The sequence below is a fragment of the Dromaius novaehollandiae genome, chromosome 1 (assembly GCF_036370855.1).
Source record: "Dromaius novaehollandiae isolate bDroNov1 chromosome 1, bDroNov1.hap1, whole genome shotgun sequence".
NCBI classification, from domain to species: Eukaryota; Metazoa; Chordata; class Aves; order Casuariiformes; family Dromaiidae; genus Dromaius; species Dromaius novaehollandiae.
The window spans coordinates 178,965,821-178,988,682 of NC_088098.1; the positions used below are offsets into that span (position 1 = coordinate 178,965,821).

The 22,862-nt window shown below is 36.4% G+C and overlaps 2 long non-coding RNA genes across 4 annotated transcripts; one reads left to right on the forward strand and one right to left on the reverse strand.

The window, feature by feature from the left end:
* The first annotated feature begins 818 nt into the window (after positions 1-818).
* On the forward strand, positions 819-18,769 carry LOC112981899 (uncharacterized). Of its 3 annotated transcripts, none has more exons than XR_010387210.1 (5): positions 819-947; positions 4,354-4,489; positions 9,396-9,540; positions 12,392-12,499; positions 18,311-18,769. It is a non-coding gene; the product is annotated as an uncharacterized LOC112981899 (long non-coding RNA). The 3 variants fall into 3 exon arrangements; XR_010387209.1 differs by lacking the exon at positions 18,311-18,769 and adding an exon at positions 17,669-17,927; XR_003258853.2 differs by lacking the exon at positions 18,311-18,769 and having other exon boundaries at positions 12,392-12,610.
* LOC135327137 (uncharacterized) lies at positions 4,463-18,831 on the reverse strand. The gene is made up of 3 exons (XR_010387208.1): positions 18,768-18,831; positions 7,436-7,616; positions 4,463-7,326 (listed from the first exon to the last, which is right to left on the reverse strand). It is a non-coding gene; the product is annotated as an uncharacterized LOC135327137 (long non-coding RNA).
* Positions 18,832-22,862: the final 4,031 nt, after the last annotated feature.

Here is a 22,862-nt window from a genome sequence, read left to right on the forward strand (position 1 = left end):
TGCATAACCTCACTGCTGAGAACATGCTTTAATGTGACAGGTTTATCCTCCCCTAGGTTTTCCTAAAGGGTTTTCTTTGTACTATTATAAATGTTTCGGTTTAATAAAAAGATAGTGTATTCTATTTACAGATTCATCAATCTAAACGATAATCTGTTGAGTATACTACTTTTAGTGAACAATTAATTTGATAAAACTACTTCTCAGAATAGTTTTTTATATGCACAGCTTAGCTTTTGATGATCAAGATGACACAATAATACAGTATCATCCTGCAGACATTGTAACCAACAGGAAAGCCCTATGCTACACATTGAAGAAAAGTATCTTTTCTAGTTTTGGCTATTGTTAACAGATGTCAACTAAATGCTATTTAATATCTTCTCTCACAAATAATTTGCATGTTTAGATGGTTCCGTACCTTCAAGTTGAAAGAAAGAAAAAGTCTAACTAAAAATTCTAGACTTCTGTACTTCTATTTGACATTATCAAAATGTACCATGGAGGAAATATGTCATGTTCTGTCATATAATATAAAATGACAAGCTCTATACAAACACACAAGCAGCAGATCTTTTATCTGGTATTAGCAAAATAAGTAGCAAAGGTATAAATGTCTTCATTTACAAGGGGATTAGATACTATAGCTAAGGACAAGAGTGAAACCTTTTAAAAAGAGTATTAAAATAATTACATGCTCATAAAGTAACATAGGAGAATTAGAGCCAGGAGCTAGGGACTGCAACTGTGTGAAGAGAACTGCAACTGGCCTAGTGACTCCACCTCTGCCTTCCCTTGAAGGGTATAAATAGGTTGGCCCCAGAGGCCATCTTGGGCTCTTTGCAGGTGACAGCGGGCCTGCCAACTTGCGGATCTCCTCGGGACGGGGACGCCCTTCTGCAATTACTTCCCTGCGATTGAGTGTACGCTGGCCATTCAGGCAACAGGTGGGTAAAAGTGTACATTGGCCGCTCAGGCAACATGTGGGTAAGATCAATTAGAATTGGAAAATAAGTATTCTAGTTGAACTAAGTTTCTATTGATAAGAATTATTGCTTTGTACTGTTGTAACTTGTGTAGTAAATTTAGATCTTTAAAATACGTTGTGGAGTCATGCAGTAAATCTCCTTCTCCCCTCCTCCCCTCCCTCGTGTCACACGAAACCCTCCTGGTTCGGGACTGTAAAGGTAGTTGGTTGTCCCATGACAAACACAGATGTATTTGGATTAAGGTAACATAAAATATAGAATTATAACATAGGAAGAGACAGTACAGAGAATGGTATTTTTAACTGTTATTTTGTTTATGTATGGTAATAGTATATTGCTTTTGGTAGTAAAAACAATTAGGGTGGGATTCATTACTCCAGCTTCTCTCATTTAGATGTCTAAGTCTTAGCTCATAATTTTCACTCCAGTTATAAACAATGGAGATATATAATAGAAGTATCAGAACATGTTACCTCAGCTGTCTTTAATACTTGCTTATGGTACAATGATGATTTATTTCAGGGAGGTTTCTTTTCTTTCCACTGATTATAAACAGAGCTTAACTCAGCCCAGACAAATCTTCCCCTATAACATCTTTCTGATGACACCATGAATCACCCTCCTGAGGTTCTTGTTATTCTCTGTCCACTAGAAGATGAAAGTTAGATAACAATTTTATAAGAATTAAATTATACATTTTATATAGATTAAAGTGTTAAAATTAAATGATCTAGCACTTATGGTACAGAATGTATTTGTGAAACATCCTCCACTTGGAAACAGAAATTACTTAGTATAATTTAATAATAGGACCAGATCCTGTGTTATTTGTCATTATTTTGAAGGTTATTTAGAACTTGTAAGAGAAGGGAGGATTTAGACTTTGGTTTTTAAGTGTCACTGAGTTAGGAGTCTATTAGATGGTGTAATGACTATATTTTATTTTATTGTCTGTTTGTATCTCTATTAACAGAGTAAAATTTGACAAGATGAGAAACTGATTTTTCTCTTCTAAGAAGTCACACAACAAATGCAGTTACTGAATTAGTAGTGTTTATCATTTACATTGAGGTTTCACTTAACATATTCAGTCAGAAGTGAATAAAGTACAAATATATGCATAAAACTGACCTTGTCCCCTAACATCCTATAAATAGCTTACTTCTTTTTTCAGTGATCAGTGTAGTGTGGTCCTTCTAAGGGCCGGTCTACCTGCTGTAAATGCATTTGCGTCTACAGCAGTTTTTGATAAATACATACATGATGGACTGTAGGGATAAAGTGACTTAAGTATTCTATGCAAATATTCAGTCCTTCTTACAGAATTATTAGGCTAGCAATGGGAATTCTTGTCAGAAAAAAACCCAGTCTGATTAAATTCCATCCTTATCCTGTATTTCTCTTTAGAAAACTACATTTTTATTAAAGAAATTTGTTCCAGTCCTTTATATGTGCACACAGTCATAAACACATCACAGATCTATCAAATAAATTTTTGAGAAAGGCTGGAAGTTTTATTGGAACAGCTGAACTATTTGCTTACCAAGGAAATTCACCACAGGTAGTTACAGGTCCGTTGTTGACATATCAATTCCATCAATAATATAAAGCAGATACTGAAGGAAAGATGTAATGGTTTAGTCTCTTGAAATTCTGTACAAATGAATTAGTATTGTGTGTGTCATCAGGTATGTCCAAAGGTCAACTTGAGTTCTGCAACAGTATTCTAAGACTTTGACGCAGCTTGATCAATCTTGTCTAAAGCACTCCATCTGGGCCAATTAGCTTCACTTTAGGTGCTGGCTTGGCTTCTTTTTATCTGTGGTTTTGCACTGCTGCAGACTTTTTTTTTTCTTTCATGGAGACTCAGATGCTGAACACATTAATTAAAGAGACAACTGTATGAACTTCCTCTGTTTGTATAGTGTGTCAAATGAGTTTTCAAGTTATTAAATTAAAGAGTGGTATTGTGGGTCTAACAGATGAAGTCTGAATAAAAGAGTTTCAGAGTTTATTGCACTGGTGTACTGTTGCTTAAAAATACAGATTTAACACTAAAACACGGTGAAGAGAAAACCTGAATGACAAATACCTTATGTTGACCATTTTTCCACCTATAAAAGGTACCAGAAGTAATTCACTGCATAAAGAAGAAAGGAAATGAATAAGATGATTATCTACTTCAAGAAAGTAGCCTTTTAAAACTATTAAAAGAAGAAAGGAAAAAAAGAAAGAAAAGAAAGACCTTTAAGTAAAAATACTAAAATTATTGAGAAGTGTTATTCCAGGCCAGAGCATAAACTAGAAAACTAAAAATCTCTAGAAAAGCTCTTTATGAGATTAATGAAATCAATTTATTCTGTAAAACAAGGACCAAATTTATAGCTTTGTAAATTCTGTTAGCAGTGATAATAATAGTTTAGGTAAATTTTGCATATTACATTCCATTTTGAATCTACAGTTTTTCTGACTGTCTTTAGAAGTTCCTGATTATAAACACTGATATTAAATTTGATTTCTGATAGCATTAATGTAGTGTTACGTTACTGTCAGAAGAAAACGCCAATATGGTCTTTTAGCCCGTGGTGTTTTTGCATCCTTTTCATTTTATATGTTGCTGTTCTTCAATAAACATTTTATCCCTTGCAGACAGATAAACCCATATGGATAGATTGCAGTTTTAAACTGACATAGTGGCACATACTTCACTTGCTATGTGAGCTTAGAGCTGAAGTTGTAAACAAAAATAGTTTTCTATGTTGCACACTGAACTGTAATTTGAATTGATATCAGCTGATATTCCCAATTTGGCAGTAAACAGAGGTCACAGAGTGTAGCAGTAAAACTAATTTCTGATTGTGCTTTGATGACCTAAACTATAACATTAAAGAGTTAGGGTCTAGTTTTCTCCCCAGGCCTTACTGATACACTCATAACTCTCCCCTGAGCATGCTCAGTGCACATCCTTACTGTTCCTTTTTCTGAAGATCCACTCTATTTCCCTTTTATCTGTTCAGATTAACTACCACCTGCTAACAGCAAAAGGAAGCTTCAAGGCAAACAAGGCCAAGCTGTTAAAATATTTTACACTGTAATTTTCAATTTTATAAAGCAAACCATAGTAAGTTCTAAACAGGTTGTCTTCTGCTTTATATTTGAGGTTTAAATATTATGGATTGAAGGTGCATACTGCTTAATATTATGCATTCAAATCAGATATATATATATATATATATATATATATATATATATATATAAAACATTCCTTAAGTTGAGAATGGCTGTGGAGTTAAAAGTTCAAGTCTGAAAAGTGTGATAATTTTTTTTTTTTGAATAATTATTCAAAATACATTCATTATTTCAGATCTTGTCATGGCATTCCTGAAACCAGGATGAGCTTACTACTTTGTAAAAAGTCTGTACCAGAAACAAAGGGAAATGTCTCATTCTCTAGTGGCCTGCTCATCTACCTGCAGCAAAACATGCAAGTCACAATGAGGGTGAGTAACCAAGAACCCATCAGAATCAATAGTTGAGGATCACGTTCTTGTGTTTTATGGAAAAAGACTGAAATAACAGACAAAACTAGGGTATGGATGGATCTGAAGAAAAAGCTATCATCTGACAGTCTGAGTAAATTGTTTAAGGGTGATCTCTAAAGATGCTTACTAAATCATAGGGATATTTTAGTTTTTTAGTTTTTTTTTTTTAGTTTGTTTGTTTAGGTTTGTTTTTATGTGGCCCATCTTGCTTCCATTTTTTTATAGCTTATCCTGTAAACTTACAGATTAGTGAGAATAAAGGGAAAATCTTTCTGCAGCAGAAGGAATTAAGAGAACTTACAGCTGGACTGATTCACTCTTCGAATTACCCATCATCTGTACCAGAGATTACTGACATTACTAAGTGCCTAAACAGTAGTGCATTTCATTCAGTGTTTTACTCATAAACAATGCTATCATGTGTGATTGTCAGCAGTCAGGATTTTTAGTGGATCCTACATAGTTTTAGAAGGGAGAATAGTCCTCTTTTGAATGTCTCGCTGTGTTTTCCATTTGCTGCCTGGTCCCCTAAAATGTAAACCAAAAGAACAGATGTGTAATTTGGGAATGTCACTAGCAGCACTAAATACTGAGTATGGTTTTTTTTTGGGCACACAATTTATACAGAAACCTACAGTTTTCCTGGTGTCTCTTTTTCATTTGCCAATTATATGGTATTCCCTTGTACAAATAGACATGTATATACTGCTTAAGGTGAGCCAAATGGCAGATCCTGGAAATAAAATTTATAGAAAGCAAAATTGCCTAGATAACTATATTATTAATACAACCTGTAAGAAGGGCAGGGAAAAAAAAGCCAAACTCTGTAGGATGCCTTCTATGCTTGATACTCAAGGGAGGAAGAGCTAATGAAAGCTTCTACAGGAAGCAAGGACATTACTCCCACCTTCCTCTTGTGTCTTTTATCAAAGAAGGAGAGTAGGGAGTTTGGAGCTTAAAAACAGTGCTTCTTTTCTTTGAGAAATGAGAATTTTTCTCTGTTCCAAAAATATCAGTTTTGAGGAAGAGAAGGAGGAGTTTGTATTACAAAATTTCCAAGTTACAAAAAAGTTTTGCCCCCAGAACTGTAAGTAAAGCAGAGCAGAAGTGAAAGTTTAAGGCAGAAAATGTGCAAGGTGGAAGATGTAAAGAATAGATAAATGTGTTGAAAAGAATGGGAGGCTGGATGGCAGAAGGCAAAAAAAAAAAAAAAAAAGAAAAAAGCATGATGTATTGATTTTCATATTTGTGTGAAAATTACTTGGCAAAGGATTGAGATTCTTAGGGAAGAGCTAGTGTGAAGGTAGAACCTCCACATCTTTTTCATATCACTTTAAAATACTGTAGGTAAACATATTTTCTCCAGTATAGCTGCAGATTAAATTTGCCTTAAATAGGATACTAACAATTTTTGTGTGTGTTGCTAGCACCTCTCCAGATTTGTTCCTTTCTTCTGAATAATACTGACATCAGTGCCACTTTGAAAACTTACACATACTTATTCCTAAAATCTGCAACAATTAACCTAGATAGGATGTTTGAAAGAATAGAAAAGAGATATGGGACTTTCAAGAAACAGAATGAAAGAACAAATGAGGAAGATGAAGATAGAATAAACAGACATAACTAGATACATTTCATTAAAAATCTTCCTTATGAATTTATGTGAATCAGTTAAGCTTATCATATTCTTTCTATCTTAAAAGCTAAAACAAATATCAATACTCATTCTTCTTGTCAGTCATTTCTTTGAACATAGATTCTGTAGATGTTTTGACAAGTAGCTTTTGAATAGGCAGTCTTAAAATAATAAAGCTCACAGCACAAAGTATGTTACAAAGTCTCAGAGATCTTCTATACCCACTGAAGACATAAGATATGAATTCTGTTTGCCAAGTCTTAGCAAGCTTTGTGATTAATTTGTTGGCATGGGTAAATAAGTTTACACACTCATTTCTTCTTTGGGGGTGCACGCATGCAGATAGGAATAATGGCATTCTAGAGCAGCTGAAATGTTCAGAAGTAATGCAGGTGGATGAGAGTACCAGCTGGACATCACGTTTAGGGTAGATGAGCGAGTGTAAAGGAGATCCAGAACTGAAGGGCACAAAAGGAGAGGCAAGGTTAGAACAACAGAGACAGATATTATCTGAGAACTCTACAAAACTCGAGACTTAATGAAAGAAAAAGAAAGGGAAAAGGAGAGGCATTTCAATTGCCACGACTGATGAAGGTGGAAGCATTATTACTCACTGCAGATATTTGTTCGGTGGTAGAGCTTCAACCTGAGATGATCTGGAAACCCATTACTATCACCTCCATCACCATCTACTATTGTTAGGACAACAGACAGATGGAGTACAAATTAACTTGAATCTTCATTATATGCTCTGCTTCTTGTTTGTATCATCAGCCATTTAGCCACTCAGCTTCATTTCTTAGAGTTAGTTTTCCTCACTAGTCAATGGTATTTACTTGCAAATGACATTTACTTATAAAGTGACACTCTTTTTCACCCTCAAGTGACATTTCTACGGCACACTGCAAATGTTTGGCAAAGATTTGCTGGATCGATTAGAAGAAACAAAGGAAAAACACGTAACAGATGTTGATTTTTTTGTTGCTGCAACTATTGTTTTGAAAGATTGACACAGAATTTTCAGTTTTTCTGTCTTCTTGGCAGCAGTATTAAAAAGCTCGCCCAGTTGCAACAGGCATACTTCCACCTTCATTAAATTGGCTCTTGCAGACTCTTGATGAGGAAGGCTGCATGTCATCTCACAAGATGTGCTGCTCTGAAAACAACAAAACAATTACAAAGTAGTCATGCATCAATCAGAGAATGGGATGTAATATAAATACATTTTATATTTAAATATAAATGACTGCAAATATAAAAATTACCTTAAAAAAGTCTTTTCTTTATCACCAGAGTGGTCAACGAGCAATTTCCCCAATCATTTCCTTTATTTTTTATTGCATTTTTTTAAAATAACAATTAGGTTTTGATGGGAAATCCTAGGCCTGGTGAAATACAGTAATCTAGAAGTATCAGTTTTCCATCTCCACTGATGATAAAAATGATCTGCAAAAGTGGATACATGAATGAATCAATGTGTTTATTACATGAGATGACCTTCTAGAAGTGTTTGTCATGTGTTATTTTAAATCTGTGCATTTTACTATTCACTGCAGAAGCAAGAAAGAGTTAATCTGTTCATGGCAAAAGCTTGATCATTAAGAGCCCCATGTTTTTGGCTGAATCTTCAAGTCAGTAAATTTGCACCACTGGATCATAAATGCATAGGCTTAATTTTAAGGAAAAGCAACTTGAAAGGTGTGATATCTTTAAGCTATTATTTATGACATGCTTATATCTGAGTACAAGTACCATGTTAGCTTTGCCATTTATAATAAAATAAAAGCCACAGTAATAAAAGGTGTGTGGTTGTTTATGCTAAACAAATAAAACTCATCCAGGATGAAAGATTCAATTTAATTGTCTAAACATAGACATCTAGAGCAATTTTAGATGCCTGAGAAAGTCTGGGAGATCTGCACAGAATTTGCAATATACAATGCAGGCCCTTGTGGGATACCCACAGTTTCTAGAGCAGTAACTGGAGGCCAAAGGGAATACTCTGAGGTACCTCAAATGGCACTAAACACGTCCAAGAGGTTTGATTTTATTCTTCGCTGGGATTTATCTGGTGAGAGTGGAATTCATTGCCTAGTGTTCTGCTTCAAATTAAACATGGGATCAATAAACAATATGAGAACTTGCATTGAGATTTTTTTTTCCAGTTTTCCTGAGTTTCTGTAATGAAGAATTTCTAATCCAAGTCTTTATGTATTCTAACGTGTGGCTTAGGTAAGAAAACAGAACAAAACAAAACAAAGCAAAAAACCCGAGCTCCTCAGAAATGATAATGTCAGCTAGATGCTACACTGCATGGTCAGACTCAAATCAGTCAGGCCTAGACTCACTCCACTATACTCAGCTAGTGCCTTACTTCAAAGGTTAACTGATTTGCAGTGGTGACTGTAGCTCTGATATAGTTTGGGACTCCCTAGTGGCTTGTGTGACATGGAGGTGAGTGTCATGGTAGCATGCAGCCTAATGATGTCTGACTAAAGATGTCCTGAAAGTGCGAATGACTGTCTAAGGTCTGCCTTGTCTCCTGAATGCAAATTGGTTTTCATTTACTTTGGAGGGAATTTGCCGCAAGCATCATTTTTAATCCAATGCTTACATTTAGATGGGCTTAATCTGGGTTTCACTGTAGCTCTCAGAGCACTGCTCTCATATACTGTTGAGGAGATGTCCCATTCAGTAAGCAAACTGTTGCATGCATCATGTTTCCTGCTCTGTACCATAATCAGGTATGGTCCTTCTATCAGACACCATGATAATTTTATTTGAGAAAAGACAACCTCACAGCTAGCTGTTGCTGAAGCATGGGCATCTACCAGCAGCAGAGCATCTGGAGTAAATCTTAAATGAGAACACCAGTGATGAGGACAGAGGTATTCACTCATTCAAAGAGGTTGACATAAAATCTCCCAAAACTTTCCGTTGTTTTTCCCAGCTCAGCAGCATTATGTCAGTTTGGTCTGTGCTGAGTTTCATCAAGCTTTCTCTCATCTATGCACTAGTCTGGATTAAACAACATTTGAGATACTCAACCATATTATAGAATAACCTTCTAATCTGTTATTCCTATTACCAGATATTTATGCAATACAAATATACAGTAAATACTTTAATACTCTGATTCTCATCCTATGGTTTAATTAATTTTCCTGAGTTTCCTAAACTCTGATTTTGGTTATTTGATTTTTTTCCTTCACTTGCCTTGGATAGATGCTTTTACTTTGGAGATCATAAAATGTGGCCTTTTCTCGTCATAACCTCAAGAAAACCCTTGAAGTATACTTTTTAATCATGGAAAAGTAAATAAAGGAATAAAACTACAGTGAAGACCAATGTTATGAATTGCTACAGTCCTGTGAGTATGTTTCCATCAGAATTATTTTTGATGTTGTATGTGATTGATGCAATATGAAGCTCAGGTGAACAAACTACTTATTTTATGTTACAAAATGCTAGATTTTGAAATTAAACACAGCAGGCTGGATAATGCTGAATGGATTTAAAAAGAAATTGCTGCCCACACACTAAAAGATATTCACATTACTATTAATATCAAACAAATTGCATTTTATGTAGTTTTTATCCTAAGTAGCATATATATTTTAGAATATTTTTCTAATACATTAGTACAGAGTTACCATTATCTTTTATCTTAAATTAATAAATGAGTGTTTTTAACATGCTAAGGCTATATGTAGACTACACCTATCAGATATATTTCCTCTGAGGAGCTGCATGCATTATTGTGATATTCTTTTGTCTAATTAGTTCTAGCTTTTAAGAAATATTCTGTAAGTGATTCATCTTTCAGCACCATTTCACTCCCCAAATTAATTATATGTAATTGTGCAAGTAGCAATAATCTTTATATTATCTTTCAGAAACCCCTTTTGGCTAAAATTAAATTACACTGCATTTTAAATCTATTAATGGGGATAAGAAGAGGTAGTATTAAAGGTTATCCTAAATATTAAAGGGTAGTAGTTACAGATGATATATATATAATATATAACGTAATAGAGAAGTACTACATTATAGCTCCTGATAAAACAGTAAAAAAGAGGGTAATCTAAAGCAAATAAAACAAAACTGCCCAGAAATGGAAACTCTCACTTTCCCAGTCCTCAGCTTGCACAAATATTCATCACCATTAGACAAAAATAGTGACTAGATATTCCAATTTGTTTTTTTTTTTAAAAAAAAAGATTTCCCCAAGACTGCTATGGAAAAATAAAACATTTATTAGGAGTACATTGCAGTAAGACATAAAAAGATAAAGAGCTGTCCTTGCAATAAACAAACAAACAAACAAATAAGTAAATAGATAAAAGCAATTTAAATCCCTAAGTAATTGAAGTTTTAAGATAGAATTTGGAAAAGAAAAATAAGAAATAGTGAAAATAGTGAAAATGATTTTGCAAAATGAAAAATTATGAAACTACCTAATGAAAATACAAAATACAAAATACAAATACCTATTAAAATAAGCTAGAAAAAGAACTCTTAGTTCATTTTGTATTGTGTAGGCAAATATTAATGATATAATAGCTACAAATGCAATGAATCTCATTTCACTCTGAGCTGTGTACCAAGATCTGATAGAGTGATAAACCCAACCAGATTTAATATCCCTATATGGTGGAATATTGGAGCACATGAAGTCCCAATGTAATGCAGAGCTCTAAAGGTGCAGTTAATCAACTCAGCTGTGCTATGAGAGTTTCAGCCCATTCCTTTTTTTTTTTTTTTTTTTTTATCAGTTTCATCTCAATTCTCTGAACACTGTTTAGGACAGATATCAACGAATGTTAAAGTGCTGCTGTTAACTGCAGTCTATTAACAGGTGTTCATTTAGTTATGCCTTCAAGTGAAATATTTCTCCTGAGACTAGAGTTTGAAGGAACTCATTTGCTAGATAATTTCCTACAAGGATATACATTTTATTTTATTTTATTATCCTAATAGAAACTAGATCTACGTTCTAATGACCTTGAGTTAGTTAGATAACACTCAGGCAAAAACACAGACATAGATAACTACACTAGTTCTATAACACATTTTCAGCTGTAGACAACCATTGCCAAACATAATTTCTGGTCAAAGTCACATGGTTAAATCCTGGCTTTTTCTGTTAGACAAAGATTGATTTAGCAGTCAAACAGTGTTCACTGCACTTTTTTTTTTTCTGGTTTAATCACTCTTTGCTTCTGGAAGCTGTAAGGAACTGTTTTGCTTCACATTCTTTTAATCCCTTCAAACTCATACTCGAGAATCTCTTAGGTGCTCAATTAATTGGTGGAGATACGGGGGGGAATTCATGATAGATGAATGTCTTTGAAGGTCTTGATGGAAGACAAAAGAAAAGAGGAAGTCATATGGGATGTCACCCTAGTGAAAATATGTAAAATATGTGAAATATATTTCAATGGGAAATACATAACTGGATCATTTACAGCAAATATTGGAGACTGACTGGGGTGCATGGCTCTGGGCATTCACAACAGCTCTGTGCTCCAGAACCAAAGTTTCTGAAGGAAAAGCTGAAATGCGCTTAAGCTGGTAGGTGCTAGGACAAGATAGCAGTTTAGAATAATTTACAATGCCTGAAAAGTAATTTATAATCCAAATTCAGGACTAAAATCTGTAAAATGTTACCTAGCTTTCACGGACACCTGATACAGCCTACATGACTGAGACTTCTACCAAAACCTTCCTGCAGGTTTAAATTTGAGCTACTGAGCATGCTTAGTGTAGTCTTTGACTTTACTGTATTGATTTCCTGGATCAAAGACTTTTCAGAATTCATAAAAGACATAGTCTGCAAAACTCTTTTGATTCGGACAGCTCAGATGAACCTTACTGTATCGAACTCATTCCAGCCTATAAAAAACAAGTGGTGATCTTTGCACAGCCACTTAGTACTTAGGTCACTCTTTCAGAAAGGAAAAGTCAGAATTTTAGGCCTTATTCTCCTTTAAGAAGTTTGAATCCCCATTTGCAAAAAGCATTTTAGCTCTTCTGTAATACTTGAAGATGGTCCAGTCTAAACGCAGTAGGACAAGATTCATAGGGTCAGAAGGCAAAGTGATGATAGAGAAGGTGACTGGAGCCTAGTACTTAGGACATTCAACTGCAAAAGGGGAAATTCAGTGAATATTTTACTTGCCCTAAAGCTATTTTTCTGTAGTCTTGCCTTTTTTATCCAGTGTTTCCCCAGTGAATAATATAGAGAGCAGCTGATGACAGGTCTATCCTGCAGCACTGTCTTCATTCAGAATGCTCTGGAGTCACTGGAATTCTCTCTGTTTAATATGGTGAGTTTGATTTAGATCACAGATCAATAGCAAATAGTTTGATTCAGGCCACACATCCATACAAAAAACTTAATATGTGTGTGTGTGTGTGTGTGTATATATATATTTTTTTTTTGGGGGGGGAGATTCATATCATAAAAGTGTGGTTATTTATTGTTCTCTGACTATAGTGTTATCATCTTTCTCATATTTATGCAGACAGATCACACTGTTTATACCAGTGCACTCTCTTTTCTTATTCCTAATCTCCTTATAATGTTTATTATCATTACTATTATTATTACTTATTATCATTTTCTTCTTTATTATTAATCATACTAATTTGTCCTACTATTACCATAATGACTAGAAATCTCAGTCATATGCCAAGATCCCAGTTGTATAGGTTGTATAGGTGCTGAATAACACAGAAAAAAATGAAGGTATATACCCCAAAGGACCCGCAAGTAAGTGCTAAAGCGGTGACTCAGATACCAGTTTAGGTGCTTTAAGGTATCTAACAGAGTACTGGAAATATGACACAAGGCTATAGAAAACCCAAACCATTCTGGATCAGCAGCTGAGGACCAGATCTGCCCTGTGGCATTGAAAATGGCATTAAACACATATTGCTCAATCACTGCCAAGATAAAAGAAACAGATATGTGTGTCCCATATAGCATCTCCGTATGGAAATAGTAAAATATTATAGGGATCAACAGCTCATTTGTAATCACTGGGTCAATGAGGGCTTCCACTGATTAGAGAAGGCTTTATTCAGACTATGTTAAAAGGCAGTGATAACTTACCTACTCTGCTTCCATTTTAACTACACGGCTTTGGTGTGTATAGAAAATTTAAGACTCCTGAAAAAGCATACTCCCTTGTGATCAAAACAAAACAAAAATCTAAATCCTACAGTGATACAGTAGCGACAACATCTTCCTCCCAAAAACTGTGAGCTGCAAAATATCTTTTATCTGAGGGTGAATGGAAAATGTATTTATTTCTATGTCTATTCTCTGCGCATTTAAATTATGGACATTTGTCAGCCTTGCCTACTTGCCAATGATGCTTTTGACCTATGTTTCTTTTTCTTTTCCTCAAGTGTGTCATATTGTGTGCTTGCTGGTCAGGGCAGACAATTAATGGGTATTTTCTACTGCAATTTCAAAAAGGAGCTTCTAACAGGAAGCCCCAAAGTATGCAAGATCTGAAGGCAGTCAAGAGACCTTCTCAGACCTTTTAGAAATTATCAGAGTTTGCAGTGGGTCATCATACAGAAAGAATAATTACTGAATGAACTCAGCCTTGAAAACATATTTAGTTTTTTTCTTTGTGTTCCATGTGAATTTAATGTCAAAACTTCTCTCTCACATATTACGGATGTTCACAAAAAGTAGGCAGCTTATAGATATACAAAGACATTAGGCAAATATACTTGTATAAATTAGGAACCCCAGATAAACAAGTTATAAACAGACATTAGAGTTAAATTTGCAACAATTAATTGACTCTATAAATCTGGTTTATTTTGCTTTTATCTAGTTTGGTTACTAAACATTGTAAATCTGGATGAGCCACTCAAGATCTGAAAAATGCCTAAGCTAACATTTATAAGGGGTGATATCCTTCTTAAAAATTAAAATAAATACTATTTTCGAAGACAATCCTCATCTCTAGATCTGCTATGCATCTTCTGTAGCAGGATCTCTAGATCCAAAGATCTACAACTCAGCTCACCAGCTGGGTAAAGGCATGCCCACTATTCACTAACTGGACCAGCTGACTAAGCAACACTTTCAGTTGCATCCCAGCTGGTGCTTAGACGAGGTGGGAAGGGCCATTCTCACATTGAGGGTGAATAGCTATTCCAGCTTATCCTGAGGCATTCAAGCACACAGAGAGTAACACACTGTGCTACCAATCACCGAATATGGGACTACACTAGCTATACTTGTCATCTACTGTGAGTAAACAAAGCTTATTTTTGGTTGTCTTGTTTCTTGTGGTTAGGTAAAGGCCTTCTTTCTTCTGTTTTCTTCTCTACTCTTCAGTCTTCAATGTTTATTCATGATAGGTTGCTAGTTATCACGCAAAATCAATTTCCTTTGTCCAGTCAGGGGCTTGTCATGCCTTCCTCAATATTGCTCCCTATTTTTCCTGTCTTACCATTTTGCTGCTTTCTTTTTTTTTTTTTTTTTTTTTTTCCCTTTTTGATGATAGAACTGGCTTACTTTGGTCTATGTTAATATTGTGTTAGACTGAATACAAGTCACACTTAGATATTGCAGGGTCAGATATTCTTCCCAGGCCTTTCCTTGGCTGCTTTCCACTGGGAAAGTTTTATCTTAGGGTCTACACAAAGGCAAAACAGGAGCCACAGTGAGAAACAGTATGTCTCCTGTTTGGAGAGCACAGAGAATGAGACTGTAGGATTCCTAAGAAAGTAGTCTGTACTCCTAAGAGAATACATCTATACATCATTTAGGTATTGCCTCTGAGGAAAAGGCAGCTGGATGGCTGGGCAGAAATATGGTCCATGAAAGACCTTTCTGTTTTGAAGTGGTCAGTGAAATCAAAAAGCGGTAAAATACTGAAATAAAGTATATATTATACCATTTTCCCATCTAATTTGAGACACCACTTCAGATTTGCATACCTAAGTGTAGATATCCACAGTGCAGACACTGTTATGTAGCGTATGTGTCTAAGCTCCCATTATAGTCAGTCAATACAGTCAACAAAATGTATGGAGCTATTTATTTCAGCCTAATGCAGACACCAGAGGTTCCATTCAATTACTTTAATTTAGTTGTCCACTGTCATTTGAGATGCCCTAGGGTATTTTTTACATCCTTAGTTACTGATTCAGAAGGGTGCAGCTCTCTTGCAAGTCCTGCGTCATACATAATAGCCCTACGTAGCTATTTCACTGCCCTAGCATGTCTCAAAAGGTACTTCATGTCTATATTTAGGTATCCAAATCTGAATGAAGTTTGTATGTCTAAATGTCTTGTATATTTACAGTTAATGTAGTTGGACTACAAAAGCATACAACAGGAATTTGTGTTACTTTAACTATTTGAGTAGAACTGATACTGAAATTCTCTAGTCTGACTAGGGTTCCTTTTCATTAGATAAGATATTAAGGGTGTAAATAAACCAATAATTTTCTAAAAGAGCTTTTTCATATTAAATAGCTAGTTATTTTGAATACACGGGACTAAAAAAGTGCTCCAATAGAACAAAATAGATGGTAAAGAATATTGGCCTGTAGTGAACTTTAATTTTACAAATTTCATAAGACATGTTAGCATAGTGATTGTACTTGTCATGAGAAGGGGGCATTTGTTTTAAAATGGACACATCATCAACATATTTCACTAAAAGCACTATAAACAACAGACCAAGCTAACTTTTCCACCTTTAAAAAACATTTTAGATGTCCACAGTCACCTGTAGCTTTCTTCTTCCAAAGACAGCTACAACCATTTTACATATGATGCCATCTTCAAGCATATGAAGGATAAGAAGGTGATCAGGAGGAGTCACCATGTACTCACAAAGGCGAAATAGTGCTTAACCAAATGGATAGCCTTCTCTGATGGGATAACTGGCTGGGTAGATGAGGGGAGAGCAGTGGATGTTGTCTACTTTGACTTCAGGAAGGCCTTCAACACTATCTCCCATAACATCCTTATAGGGAAGCTCAGGAAGTGCAGGCTAGATGAGTGGACAGTGAGGTGGGTTGAGAACTGGCTGAATGGCAGAGGTCAGAGGGTTGTGATCAGTGGTGCAGAATCTAGTTGGAGGCCTGTAGCTAGCGGTGTCTCCTAGAGGTCAATGCTGGATCTGGTATCATTCAACTTATTCATCAGTGACCTGGATGAAGGGACAGAGTGCACCCTCAGCAAGTTTGCTGATGATGCAAACCTGGGAGGAGTGGCTGATACACCAGTGGGCTGTGTGGGCATTCAGAGGGACCTGGGCAGGCTGGAGAGCTGGGCAGAGAGGAACCTCATGAAGTTCAACAAAGGGAAGTGCAGGGTCCTGCACCTAGGGAGGAAAAACCCATGCACTAGGACAGGCTGGAGGTTGACCTGCTGGAAAACAGCTCTGTGGAGAAGGACTTGGGCATCCTGGTGGACAACAAGTTGGCCATGAGCCAGCAATGTGACCTTGTGGCCAAGAAGGCCAATGGTATCCTGGGTTGCATTAGGAAAAGCATTGCCAGCAGGTTGAGGGACGTCATCCTCCTCCTCTACTCAGTCCTGGTGAGGCCGCATCTGGAGTCCAGTTCTGGGCTCTCCAATACAAGAGAGACATGAGCTACTGGAGCAAGTCTAGCCGAGGGCTACTAAGATGATGAAGGGATTCCAGTCCCTCTATCTCTTCTATGAGGAAAGGCTGAGAAAGCTGGGCCTGTTTAGCCTGGAGAAGAGAAGGCTGAGGAGGGGATCTTATCAGTGCGTATAAATATCTGAAGGGAGGGTGTGGAGAGGATGGGGCCAGGCTCTTTAGTGGTGCCCAGTGATAGGATGGGAGGCAATGAGCACAAACTGAAACACAGGAAGTTCCATCTGAACATGAGGAAAAACTTCTTAACTGTGAGGGTGACTGAGCACTGGAACAGGTTGCCCTGTGGAGTCCCCATCTTTGGAGATATGCAAAAGCTGTGTGGACAAAATCCTGGGCAACGTGCTCTAGGACACCTTGCTTGAGCAGGGGGGTTGGACTAGATGATTTCCAGAGTTCCCTTCCAACCTTGACCATTCTGTGGTTCTGTGGAAACAACTTATCACTCACAATTTTTGCTGAGACATATCATGTTTCTTTTTCATTTACTTCTTCAGTTTGAATAGAATACTGGATGTAGCTAAAGGTTAAAGCTACACTGAGTCATAAATAGTGTATATTATGAGCTTCTGTGCATTTTTTTATTTCTGTTTTGTCTTATGTCTCTCTTTGCCACATTTAAAATGTGACCATAGGGCTTTATAATTTTGCTCTTTTCTTTTTCTCTTCCTTCCTTCATTTTTAAATAATGTAAAGATCCTGGCATGTACCATCTTTGACAAGTCAGATTGATTATTTCTAGAGTACTGTCAGGTTAGATAAGCTTTCTGTCTTGTGTTAAAGCTTAAGTTGGAGTGTTTAATTCTAACACAACCTTCCCGAATTTGACAGCATGACACTGGGAATCTACTGATACATGGTAGAAGCACATCTGGAAATTCAACGATTCATTGAACTTTTGGAATACGCCTCTCCAAGCTTCAAAATTTATTAAAATTATGCACGGTAAATGATAGTGTAAGAATTCATAGCACTAAAACTTTTCCAGATACATTCTCTCATATATATACATACACACACACAAGTACATATATACACATTTATATAAGTAATATATGTGTATATAAAATATAGTATACATAGTATGTGTATATATGTATATGTAGTATGTATATGTGTGTATATAATTACATAAATGTGTATGTATAGATACACATATATATACTGTGTAAGTAGACATTAGAGATGTGTGTATACCCTGCAGTAAAACTACTGTTTCAAACAGGTTTATGAAAGTGCCTTTTGTCATGATTTTTTTAATTTAATTAGTGATTTTATATTTCTCTTAATACTGGGGGTTAATTTTGTATGTTTTTGGTCTTTCTTTTCATAAGTTTGTCAGATGTTAAAGGTCAGTTTTATTAAAGTATACACATGGAAATGTGAGTGGCATCCTCCTGTACCAACAAAGACAATCTGACTGTAAACCAAAGAAATATCATGAGAATACTAATGATGTGCTTAACTCTGCAGGTATGAGAGCTGAGACTGTTCAGCCTGGAGAAGAGAAGGCTGAGGGCAGGTCTTATCACTGTATATAAGCATCTGAAGGGAGGGTGTGGAGATGATGGGGCCAGACTCTTCTCAGTAGTGCCCAGTGATAGCTATGAAGCAAGCAGTATGGATGGTCAGTAGTCCAGGACTCAGGCTTGCATCCTGCCCTTGATTAATGTGGTAGAATAGATCTAATCTGTAAATTTTAATCTGTCCCTTTTCTAACGGAATTAATATTTGGGAATGGTCTGTTAATCCTTCACCTGATATAACAAGCTCTGCCTCTAATATATTGAAATGTTTTCAGATTTCTCATCAAAGCTAGTTTTTATCAGATAAATTACCAGTTCAGGGGAAGTCTATTGAAATGAATTGAATGAATAGAATACTTAGGTGAAAGGAAAGGTGGAGACAAAAAACAACTAAACAAACCAACCTGAGCAGTCTAGATTTCCTAGAGCACAGTGGAAGGTGAAACAATAAACTTCCTTGCTTTGTGCTCTGTTGTAGATTTCTGTGAAGCAAGACAACAAACTAAAACATATTTAGAAAAAAAGAAAAGAATTTTTCAGTTAGTTTTACCTAGCTATCTTGCCACAAAATAGGCTGGGATGTTTTTTGTAGGTTGGTACAATGACAACTGTGTATAACATTGAAAGAACAAATTTTTATGACATTGCCTACACACATCGCAATTTCTTACACTCAAACCATTAAAAATAAATCCTCACTTCCACATTCCATACCCTCTGTGGCGGACAGATGAGTGAACTTTTGCCTTGAACATTTCTTGGTACATAAGATGCAAGCGAACCATAACCCCGAACAAGCCATCTGTTCCCAGCGGAAACAGGACTGAGCTGCTGCGACCCCTGAAAAGGTCTCCCTGTGACCACCCAGGACACACCGAGCCTGCACTGAACGAGACTGCAATCGGGCAGAGACTTTGGGATCTGGACTGTAAATTATTGTCCGTTTTTAGCACAACTTCTATAAAACCTGCTTGGCATGAGTGGCTAAATTTGCTGAAGCCTTAGGCCGCACTCCCTAGTACAGTGAGAAAGGGCCCAGAGCTGCTGCAGGCGGGAATGATAAGGGAGTTACCAGCAATTTGCATTCCTGTGCACTGCTGAAACAGTGCTAATTGCTGAAGTTATCACCTTCTTTGTCAGGACCTTGAGAGCTAATGGCTGGACCTAAGAATGGAGACACACCTGTCAGCAGAAACGGCAACAGTAAACGGCCTACCTAGGGACAGTGATGAGACCCAATAAGGAGCAGGAGACCCCAGACCCAAATATTACTATTGGTCTGAACTACCACGTGAGGGGTGGGAAAACTTAATTTGAAAAAGCTATAATTGCCGAGGGATTTCTTTGTTCGGCCCCCCCCATCTCTTTCTCACTCCCTCTCTCGGCCCTCGCTCCTCGGCCCTCGTCGGAGGCACCCAGCTTGAGCTGTGATTCGAGCGGAGTCAGCGGAACATCATCGGCCTCGGAGTGGTGGTAGCTAGCTTCCTCTCTCCTTTTCCAACTTTTCTCTATCTTTTCCCCTTACCCTTGTTCCCTTTTTCCCTTCGCCTCCCCTTCGCCTTCCCCCCCCCCCCCCACGCCTTTTCTCCCCAATTCGTGGAAAATAAAGGTAAAAGGTTGTACGATATTTGACCGGTTTTAGCGTCTTAATCTCGTCCTTGGGATCGTAACGAAACCCTCCCGATATTGGATCGGGACACCCTCCCATTTGCCCTACCTGTTTCAGCCTTTAAAAATTCTAATTCTTTGATGGGTAGTTAGATATCTTTTGGCAAAATTCCATCTAGTAGTGTATGATGGAGAATTTTGTACGGCTCTGATCTGTAACTTTAATCAATTGCTGCAGCAGACAGATGCTTCAATTAATGTGATTACATTTATATAAGTAGAGGTGCCCGGTCTAGGAGAATAGCACAGAATTTCACACACTGAATAAGACTGTATTTTCATTGGGTATATTTTATGCTTCAAAGTGAAGTGAATTTTAGTCTGTAATTGTTAAAACCTGCTATATAAATGTTGTTGGTAAAATTCAAGACTAGATTTGGCAGAGTTGTTTTGCAAGTGCAACTCTATCTTCTGCTGGTAAATATCCAGATAAGAGAGTAGAGAATCACACAAGTGTCTAAGATACCTTCTTCCTATGTCATCCAACCTGACCTGAGTATTTTCATTTTCAGCCCAATATGTGCAATGTTATTGTATTTTACATGTTACTCATTTTCTACTATATTAAGGATAGAACTTTTCTGTAACTTCAAGAAGTCCACTTTTTTTTCCTGTTCCCCTGTCACAGAAAATTAATGGTAGTTATTTAAAGATATTTAAAAGCAATTCATCATGACTGATATTACAAACTACAGCATTTATTATATGAAAATTGTACTACTAGTTAGCTAGATATTTTTCATTAAAATTATTATCTATTATTTATACAGCTGACTAATAAGTAGAGCTAATGAGTATATCTCCTTGTAAATATCAATGGCTATATCTAATAAAGGATGTGAGAATTCTGAAAATTGGATTCTGAAATGTCTAACTTTATTCTGAGTGGGATACATACCTCTGATTTAGGTGCCTAAGCTCCTAAATAGAATATCAGGAGAGCCAGCTACCCCAAAATGGGATCATCATATGACACTCAATGCTTTGCCTTAGCCAAAAAGGGACAGATAGAGGCAGAGGTATGTCTGTTCCACCAGAATTGACACTTGGAATTAACAATCTGGAATCCTCTTAAAAAAAACCCCCAAAACCCCAAAAAACCCTTTCCTTAGAGAGCACTCAAGAATTTGAGGTTCTGACTACTGCTCATAGGTGTATTTGTGAATTTTAAGCAATGGAAAAATATGGAATAGGCCTTATCAAGGATCAGACTCCAGGACTCCGACAACTTAACTGAGAACCCTGACCATGAAATAACAGAGTTTTGCCCTCCCCCTCTATAGTGTATTTACTCTTTATATATTTTCTGCTTATACATGAAATTTGAACAAGATAGATATGTATTATCATCTCCTCCCAGTGGAATACATTCTTTTGATGAAAGTAGACTAAAGGGCAACATGTATCTGAAACCCTTTGGGAGAAAATTTAACCTGGATTAAATTCTGATCACTAGAAAAATGTCCTAACCTGTGAGTATAACAAGCATTGAAATTGTATCTTTTTTGTCTAATCTGGCTGTGTAACTTGCAGGTTGTGAATGGTATTAGGCTTTGATTTATTCAGACTCATAAAACAAAATCAGTTTTGCCTATGTACAGAGCTGCAGCTCTAAATGCCCAGTGAGTATCAGTGTTAAATATAAAGTAACTTTGGGTTAACGTGACAGGTGCTCAGGAATAACAGATTTAGCCCAAGATGCCAAAATTTTGCTGGATTCCTTCTCCGGGGCTCTGGTTGCTTGTTGAATCTTGCCCCTAACATATATTATGCTTTCACCTGTTATGAATATTGTAAGCACTTTGTTTCTGGGGTTTGGAGATTAGTTTTGAAGAAAACAACTATTACTCTTTAATATAAATAATAAATAAAGACATTAAAATGTATATTTTAAAGTGCAGAATACATTATAAACTAATTGCATCTCTTTAGGGTATCCCTAACCACAGTTAATTACTATTGCAAAATGTAGATTGCCATTTTGCTGTCTGTATAATGAGAGTTTAGACTCCTTCTTGGATTCCCTTTGTTCTCTGCAACAATCATTTGTCATTTATAATATTTAAAGATAACACAGTTTTCTCATGATGCTTAAATGCTTAAGGGTAAAACCCTTAAACCCCAATATTGTAATGCTGAGATTGTGGTTTCTAATGAGCATTTTTCAGTCTGACCCTTTTAGGTATTTCTTGTTCATTATCTTGTCTGTGACCTTCAAATATTCTGAAAGGAGATATTTTAGACGATACTGTTTCTGCTTTCAGTGTGACTGCTTTGTATGCATTGCTCCCTTCTCTAAATGGAGGTTAAAAAGGCAAAAAGGAATTAATATTAGTAAAGTGTTTGTTTCTCTTATCAGATGCCCCTTTCTCCCCCCTCCCTCTCAGTATCCTTCTACATTAAAGAGTACATGCATAAAAGCATATTCTGCTTTTTAAAGATTTTTTTAAAATTCATTTCTCTCTGTGCATATGCTGCATCTGGGTGAGATTTGAGAAGGAGTTTGTCAGAGATGGAGATTAGAAAAGAAGTTGCTCAGGAGATGGACAAACAGGAGTGAAGGGCAGCCATGACGTTTCAGTAGTGAACACCACATGTGGCTGGATTGATATCAGATATTGACAAGACTGGGCTGCAGGAAGTTCTGCATGTTATTTCAGCTCACCACCACCAATGGCTATTGTATTAGCTGTGAACACTAATTAGGTTAAGCCAATACTAAAAGGAGAACAAGAAAAACGTGATTAGAATGACTGTGGATGACTTTGCATAGAAAAGTCGAATGCAAAACATTTAACCTTTGAAGCAAACAAGTATTAATCCTCAGCTAA